This window comes from Indicator indicator, unplaced genomic scaffold, assembly GCF_027791375.1.
Source record: "Indicator indicator isolate 239-I01 unplaced genomic scaffold, UM_Iind_1.1 iindUn_scaffold_38, whole genome shotgun sequence".
NCBI lineage: Eukaryota > Metazoa > Chordata > Aves > Piciformes > Indicatoridae > Indicator > Indicator indicator.
The window spans coordinates 44,531-54,095 of NW_026539186.1; positions in this window are offsets into that span (position 1 = coordinate 44,531).

The following is a 9,565-nucleotide window of genomic DNA, read 5'->3' on the forward strand; positions in this document are numbered from 1 at the left end:
TTTAAAACAGAGGCAGAAAAAAGAGTAGTAGCTAAAGCAGCTATCTGGATTTACCCTTACATTTTTCACAAGCAACCAAGTTTAAAGTAGAAAAGCAGGGAATAAGAAAAAAGGTTAGATGGAAGAAGCTTCAGAGGAAGAGAGAGGTCACAAAGCAGCTTCATCTAGTGTTAGAGAGGAAGAGCTTCATGGCTCCTGCAGAGGCTTGAGTGTGTGGATTTTGTTCCTATAGTTCCAGGAGGCAGAACTGGGTGCAGAGTCCATAAAAATGGCACCAAATGACTCTAAAAACATTTTATCAATATAGGGAAACTTGTAAACCATCTGGTAAAGTTGTATCTGGCAAAAGTGCTTTTAGTTTAGCATACTAAAATAAAACAAAACCAGTATATTTGTGTGGGTTTTTCTTTCTCTAAAAATAGCAGTGCTTTTATTATGGCACCTTGGTGTGATCCCTCTGACCATCTGCAGTCATATCCCTCCACACTCACACCTGACACCTATGCTGGCAGCTGCTGGCAATGAGTTACAGCCTGACTCCACACCAGTGGAAATAAAAGGCAAAGTTAAAAGGCAATTGCTGGGGAAACCAGTCAGTATATCAGATATCATTGCACGAGAACCTTCTGAACACTTGTCTTTCCTAATACTGTGCTCATTTTATTAGCTGACCTTGTCATCCCCATTAAATTTCAAGGCCCTCCTTCTTGAAGTCCTAGATGTATTAGTTCATGATAGCCATTAAGAATACCCTGCAAGATGAGATGCCTCTTGTCATATATGTCCCACAGGCAGGATGAAACATTAAAAGAATAAAACTGGAAGTCCAAAGTTAAGCAATGGAGATGACTTCAGGGATAGCCTAACAGACTGGGACTTGGGTACAGAGAAGTCCATAGGTCTCAACGGCTTCCATAGCCACACAGAAAAGTAATTTGAGTGTAGCTTCTCTATGCCAACAAAGATAAAGAGATCAACATGTCAGAAGTTGCTATTAAAAACAGTTTGCCAGAGTGATAAGATACTAAACAATCAAGAAGAACTAAAGCTGGGGCACATTTAAATGCTACACCCTGAGCAGATAGCCATGGGAAGTTCTCCAATACCAGAGAGGGAGATGTTATGTTAGCTATGCCCACAAACTTTAATGACTGGAGAGTCATTAAAGCTGCAGCCAAAGCAGGAAAGAGCTATAACAGAGGTGTGGGAGCAAGAGATGATGCAGGATGAGCAGCATTCATGATAGCAGTCACTACAAAAGACAGGGTGGTACTCTTGGCACAACCCCCAGACACAATTCCCCTAGCTTCAGCTAAAATACAAGAATTGTTTCTTTTCATGCCAGCTGTCATAGCCCAGCCTATTGTCCAAGACTGTGTCCACCAGAGTTATTCACAGTAGTGAAGGCTTTAGAGAAAGCACTAAAGCCTTCCACAGACTTCTCCCAACTCTGGCTTACTGGTCAGTGTGTCATCAGGTTGTGCCATCACACCCTGAAAGAGCATGCAGTAAACAAGTCTTGGAGTACCCAGCAGCTATGATTTGGACACACAGCAGCATGCAGTCACTTCACCTTGGTTAAAAAAATAATATACATCATCTGGGGACAAGCTAGCTTCCTTGGCACCAAACCATCATAATTAATTTAACCACTATCATTACAGCTGAACTTTCCAGCCCAGGCAAATAAAGTAAGTCAATTCCTTCTGTGTACTACTTTTTTTTTTTTCTTTTGGGATGTTTTCCTTCCTCCGTGGCTAATTATTGAACACTTTTTCTAAGCCCTAATTCATGCCTCCTTCCTGCTTTCTGAAGATAAAATGTCATCTGTGCAGGAGCTCATAATCAGCTGATTCTGACAAGCAGAGGATAAAGCACAAAAGGAATAATATTGTTTTAAGGAGGGAGAAATCCAGATCTAACTACTGGGACCTTTGCCAGGGACTCCAGTGTGAACAGAATAGAGGCCTCATTGTTGACAGTGAAAATTGGACCCTGTTGCTTCTCAAGGATTTTGTTTCTTTCTGGCTTGTTGGATTAAAAAAAAAAAAAAAAAGTGAAACAGAAACCAGTGTAGCCTCATCTGTGTTATCAAAGTAATGGCAGGGTGATACAGCTAAGGATAGAGGAAAGAAGCAGGCAAAACTCTACCACACACAGTGCCAGCTGAGGTTCTGGTTGCTTTGAGAAGCATTCACCATTTAAAGTGCTTAAAGAAGACACTGAAACCTTCTCCAGGCTCAGAATTCAAAGACATTTCATTTACATGGCAGTCTCTGAAATCCAGCTGACATTCAGCCCCTCCAAACACTAAGCTCAACTACTTCCCCTCATCTTTCTTCATTCATGAAATACCTCAACATAGAACAAGGGAGAGGAAGAGAGAAAATGAAGTACTGAGAGACTACAGAACAAATCCAGAGTCCTCTCATTCCACCTGCTCTTCCACTCTCTATTATCCCCCATACTCTGAAAGCAAAAATCTAGAGAAAAATAAACCCAGCCTATTCTATTACTTTCTCCTCCCCTCAGATACATAACCATCCTGACACATCCTTGCCACCCTTGGATTTATTCTCAGATTTGTTTTTTTACAGAAACTCACACACTGAAAATCTAAATGACCCTTGGAGGTGGCATTTCCATTCCATAGCTAGGGGCTTTGCCATTAGTCCATTCTTACATGACACAGACTCTCCTGTCTCGGTATGGTTGCATCAGAGCCTAAACATGACAGCAGGCCTGAACTGCCCTGGACCAGATCTGTCACCTAGAATTCACTTGATGATCAGTGGACATTGGTCAATGGGACCCAATTCCATCACTAACTCCCTGTTGCTCACTCAGCTTGCAGGATGACTAGCCAGTACTGTGGTCTCCCTCAGCTCCCAGCTCCCTTTCCCCCTCAGGGAGCAGCCTCACTCTTGATGTTCCCTGACAGGTTCTAAAGGAATTAAAAAACCAAGTCCCAGGACATGAGACACATGTGGAAACGTATTTCCTATCTCCTTAGAGCACAAATCTTGCTTTAATCATTAGACGAGAGACAAGCACACCATCAGTACCAAAAAAAAAAAAAAAAAAGAGCTCTGTCTTCATGTGTTACACTACATGAGAAGGAATGCAAGCAAGCCAGATCTTCAAAACTGGCTACTGCAAGTGTAAATACAATGATGCATACTTAATCCTCACATGTACAATGTTTCACTCACTCAGTCACTCTTTTCCGATGATTTCTGCTCAGGAAAGTCAAGTTTCCCAGACAGCAGCTTTCTGTAAAGGTATCCATTATCTAGAAAAAGAACTGAAAGCCTTCACCAGAACCACATGAAATTCACTGGCTCACAAGGATGACTTTTTGGAGTCGACTGCAGGGAAGACTCAGCTAACACTGAAAGGAAAAATCAGCCTGGTAATTTACTAAAGCCAGACTAAAAACGAAGGGGTTGCAAGGCTTCAGTTTGCCGATGAGCTCAGGCAGCCCAGCTGCCATCATGTGGCTCACACGACACACTGCTGAATGTCTACTACATCTTTCCTTCCCCATTTACTGCATTGTTTATTCCAAGCACATATGGAATGAACCCAACAATGACATATCCCAAACAGGAATAAGGAGCTCTGCTTCTCTGGAGTCCAAATACACAATATAGATTAATGTTGCTAGAAGGGGAAAAGAGATAAATTTAATTAACTCAAGTCTTAGATTGCAGAGAGTGGTAGGAAAGAGAACAACTGGGTTGGGGCAGGAGTCATCTAAAATTGGGTAGTATTCTCTACACACTGATCTGACAAAAGGAAACCTAATTTCAATATCTAGATGAAAAAAATAATCTTTTAAAAGTTTGGGGAAGATATGTCATCTGACAGTTGGGTTAAGTACCCAATCCTCTATGCAAAAAGTAGGCAGCAAGGGAGTTAAAAACACCAGTTCCACAGCAGATTCTTGCATCTTTTTGTGGACTGATCTCAACCACCATATGAAAAGGTCAAAAGAGGTATCTGAGATTATAAAGAACCTGCAATGAAACTTGTATGAAAGCTATAGATCTTCCTAGAAAGTTTATCAAGTTTTCAGCACTCAGTATCTTCTCTTCTGTCACTTCACACCCTTTCTTCACAATGACTTGGTCTTGGTTTGGCTCACCCTGGTTCTGTGGCACTTGATGCATTTGCTACATTGGACTACAATGATATGAAGCTGTTGGAGTGAGTCCAGAAGAGGACCACAAAGATGATCCGAGGGCTGAACGCTTCTGCTAATAGGATAGGCTGAGGGAGCTGGGGTTGTTCAGCCTACACAAGGGAAGAATAGGAGGGACCTTAGAGCTGCCTTCCAGTACCTGAAGGGGTCCTACAGGAAGGCTGCAGAGTGACTTTTCATCAGGGTATCTAGCAACAGGACAAGGAGGAATGGTTTGAAACTGAGGGAGAGTACGTTTAGACTGGATCTTAGGAGGAAGCTCTTCAGTACAAGGATGGTGGGACTCTGGAACAGGTTGCCTCCTCCTGGAGGGTATTCAAGGCCAGGCTGGATGAGGTCATGAGCAAACAAATGTAGTTAAGAGGTGCCCCTGCCCATAGCAGGCAGGTTGGAGTAGATGATTTCTGATGTATCTTCCCATCTAAGCCATTCTAGGATTCTGTGAATGTGTAGAAAAGCCTTGATGAGAACCTGAGGGAACTGGAGGAAGCCCTTGACCATAGCGTCCTTCAGAAACAGGAAAACAAAACAAAACCCCAAACCAACCAACTTGTATCATTTTGATGGAACTGACTTTGGAGATCAGTCTTTGTACTTGCCACTACAAACAGAAGGCAGAATGACTACAAGGCTGTCCATAGTTTGTCTCAGTACAGTTATAGCACACACATCTTTCTCACAAAAATCTAGGTGCCAGTGAAAGCTGAAGGCAAAAGCAGGCAGGTCAGATCCTACTGCATATGCCACAAAAGCAAATTTAACTTCTACTCATTAAATGAATTGTTTCTAAGATGAGTTACCAGAGCCTATTCCTGTATGTGCCTCCACTGACTTTTCCCAGGAAGGCAGCAGCAAAATGACCAGGTTCCAAAGATTACTTTTCTCCTTGCCTGTTCCCTGCAGTTCCCACTGCAATTCCAACAGTATGAAAGAATGCATTAAGGCCATTACACAGGTGATTAAGTTCCACATCAGGTTTCTATCAACTGTTGTCCCACCAACTGTTGGCTATGATTTGCTAATTAATCCAGTGTTGTCAGAGCCCCATTTTCAATTGAAATAGTTTAGTAAGATGTAACAGAAGGATTAGGAACATCACTTTTAGAAGGTGATAGGTATCAACAAATAGATAGATACCAACAAACAGAAGACTGCTTGCTTGAAAAATGACTATGCTTAAAATATAATGACTCCTGCACATATTCTGTTCAACTGTTATGCTGTAGTCAATGTGTTATAATTGAGCTGTACTGAATTACTTTTCTAGTGGATAAATACTGTACATGCTGTAGTGTGAAGAAACATCGTGTAATGTATACTAATTAAGCCATTATATCAGTAGAGAAGATTGTATCTGAAATATCAAATTAGCAGGAATTAAACATCTCAGAGGATTAATGAAATGTTATGGAGCCATTCACTTCCAGGTCAACAGGTTCAATTTCAGCTTAGTTTAATAGTTACAAGGAATTTATGTGCTGGAGAGAACAACTCTCTGCATCCATCCATTCATAAAGCAGGGTAAGAACCCCCAGCTGGTCCCAAGCACAGCAGGCTGTACCCAGCACATCCAGAACAACATAGTGAGGAATATTCTGCTAGGCCTGTACTTGGCATGTTGCCTGAGGCTGCAGGAGATCAAACAGCACATTTACTGGAGGGCTGCAATATGTGTAGGCAGCAGTGAGGGACACCAGAGACACTCCGTCAGTTCTCTTTACAGACCTGCCAACAATTGCCAACCCCAGCAATAAAGTTATCACAGGCAGAACATTCAACTCCAGCTTTTATTTGATTCAGCTAAGAGGCCATTCTGTTCTTCCTGACTCCTCTCTCAGCAGCCTTTGCTGCTTCTAGCAGGGGCACAATAAAAAAGATGGGGTGGGGGCACAAGAAAGGAAGAATTGTAGCCAACTTTTATGCAGCATTATCTCACAGCTGAGGTGACAGTAAATAGACAACAACCCCTGAGATTTTGGGGTGGAATCATGAATGGAGGCTAAACTTTTTTTGAGATTAAATAACCACAGTGTCCATCAGCTCCTTACTGATGACAAGCAATAACCAGTTTACAGTAAGAGAAAGAAGTTAAGGAATAACTACATCAAGAAGAAACAAGTACACCCAATCCCTGCAGAGAAACACTGAATCATAGAATCGTTTGGGTTGGAAGGGGGCTCCAATGGTCATCTAGTCCAATCCCCCTGCAGTGAGCAGGGACATCCTCCACTAGAGCTGGTTGCCCAGAGCCCTGTCAAGCCTGACCTCGAACATCTCCAAGGATGGGGCCTCAACTACTTCCCTGAACAACCTGTTGCAGTGTTCCACTACCCTCATGGTAAAGAATTTGCTCCTAACATCCAACCTAACACAATCTTCTAAACGTAGCAACCACCCAAACCCTGCTATGAGGGCTTCAGACACACGGAGACTCTGCAGTGTGCTGTAGGAGGCTAAGGAATGATTCAGAACATCAGTTCTAGCCCCAGATATTCTCCCTGTCATGGGCTGAGTTAAATCTACTGCTAATATTCAATACCACACTGCCATCATGCCAGCTTCAAAATTAAAATTTAACATTTATCAGGTGCTTCAAGAGACCAGAAATACAAGTTATTGATATCAGTCCTTACTGCAGGTGACTAAACCACATTGCAATATAGATTGAAAACCTCAAGAAGCCACAGTGTACCACTGACAGGAAAGTCTTCTGTTACCTCTACTACCAACCCCACTATGGTCATCCTGTTCCTTCAAAAGCTCCAAGATCTGGAGAAACAAGGAGGATTTTCAGCAGAGAGAGTTTGGTGACATTAAAACAGCTTATGACAGATGATACCAGGAAAAGCTTTTCAGCCAGGGGTATGGAGATACCAATACCACACTGAAAAAGAGAAAGCTGTGGCAGCCTACATAATAAATGAAAAACAGCATCAAGATTGCAGGATTGTTCTCTTTTAATGACTACAAAGAATTCAACAACAAAGAGCATTCTAACAGCTGTTTGCTTTGTTTTCCTGGCACTCAGGTGTTTGGAGTTAAAAAAACAAACCAAACAAAAAACCCACCAAAAAAAAAAAAAACACAAGGAAAAGAGTAAACGTGACAACCCAAAAGTTCTAAGGAGCTGGTTTTTTTACAGGACTGCCTTGAATGCACATCCCCTGCTTAGCAAATCTATCAACACTCCCACTAGAGGAAATACATTAAGAGATTTAGTGAAATTTGTATTATGTATTTCCTCTTTCAACAGGAAGCTCTCAAGTACAGTGTGGAGTATTGGTGGTAGAAATGCAGAAGCACTTTTACTGATCATGGAATAGCTTAGATTGGAAGGGACCTTAGAGATCCTCCCCACCATGGCAGGGACCTCTCAACTAGACTTGGCTGCTCAAGGCTTCGTCCAACCTGGCCTTGAGCACTGAAGAACTTCATCCTAAGATCTAGTCTAAACCTACTCTCCCTCAGCTTGATACCATTTCCCCTTTTCCTATTCCTAGACATCCTTGGAAAAAGTCCCTTCCCAGCCTTCCTGTAGGATCTCTTCAGGTATTGGAAGGCAGCTCTAAGGTCTCCCTGGAGCCTCCTCTTCTCCAGGGCTGAACAACCTCAGCTCCCTCAGCCTATCCTCATAGCAGAGGTGCTCCAGCCCTTGGAGCATCTTTATGGCCCTCCTCTGGACTCACTCCAACAGCTCTGTGTCCTTCTTATGCTGAGGACACCAGAACAGGATGCAGTATTTGAGGTGGGGTCTCAGCAGAGCAGAGCAAAGGGGCAGAACCCCTTTCTCTTGCCCTGCTGGCCACACTCCTCTTGACGCAGCCCAACACATGGCTGCCTTCTGGGCTACATGAAGGCACTGCCAGCTCATGGTAAGCTGCTCCTCCATCAATGCACCTTTCTTCAGAGCTATTCTCAACCCACACTGCACCCAGCCTGGATTTGTGCCTGGGATTGGCCGAACCAGATGCAGGACCTTGCACTCGTTGAACCTCACACAGTTGGCACTGGTGGTATCATCTCTCTGTGTGTATGCATAATGTAAGGTTTGAAAGGAGACAGAGAGATGTTTTACTAGACCAGTACACTTAAAAAAAATTGGTCTAAAGCCAGCTACTACCTCTCCCCCCAAACCTTTTCTTTCCCATCAACACGACCATGGTTACAAGAACATTCACATACAAATTAAAAATCTTCCCTCAGTGAAGTTACAAACTTGTATCTCCAGCCTTCCACTGCAATACTGAAATCCCTTAAAACAGACAACAGAGACACGAAACTTGTGGAGTTTCAACTTCATCTTGCATGCTCTAAAAACTCTTTATGTTCTTCTCAGTCCTAACAGAGACAAGCATTAAGCTGCATGTCAAGCAGGAGCCCTGGATAACAAAACAAGCTTTGACAGTGGAGGGGGAGGCAGCAGCATTGGGGTCCTGGTGCTGCAGTGTAACCTATCGGGTCTGGAGGGAAATCTAAATGGTGTATTTTTCTGTTTACCTTGGGATGACAATGTCCAAATGCTTCAACACATCTCTGAATGTCTGTTACAAAAGCTCCTGTCACTAAGAATAAAAATAGATGAATAATGGTCAGGCAGGACCTTCTGCCTCCTGCCAGCAGTATGGAGCAGAGATTTAAAAAAACAGCTTATAAGCAATGTGCAGCCAATCTAGACCCATATATTCAGATCTAGAATCATGAACATTACAGATACATCACCTTACCTCTGAGTAGACACAAGGCAGGTTATTGCTGGTGTTTCTCACAGGACCCTGGTTCATTGACTGAAGTCAGTAAAGGAATTACTTGTTTCACATTCTTTTTTTTCCCCCAACTGTATTCACTGACAGCACTGAGGAGGTGATTTTTTACCTTTTTAAAAACTTGCATTCTGATTTTATTTAAGAAGTATGAAGAAAACTTAAGAGCAAGTACATCTTAAGATATAAAGGAATGGAATTTACTTTTTTTGTTTTAATTAACTGTCACTCCTTTCTAAATCTTCCTGCAAGATCAACATTTTGATATTTTCATCAACTGCAAAGCAAGGGTAATTCCAAGGTGCAAATAAGAGATTAATCTACTGGCACTACTGGTTAGTTCATGATGAAAGCAGAGCTTTACCTATCTTGAGCATACTGCTCTCCACGCTGTATAGTGAGTGGCTTCAGGGGGATCTGAAGGTAGGGATACTCAGCATTAGATGCCAATTTCCTGAAGAGTAGTCACCTTTTAGGATAAGGTGCAGCTGCAAAAGCCGTGCAGTCAAGAACCCTTGTGGTCTTCATCTGCTATGCAATGTATTTGCACATCTGCAATCACTTCTATCCAAATGGATACATTCAAATCAATGTCACTGCA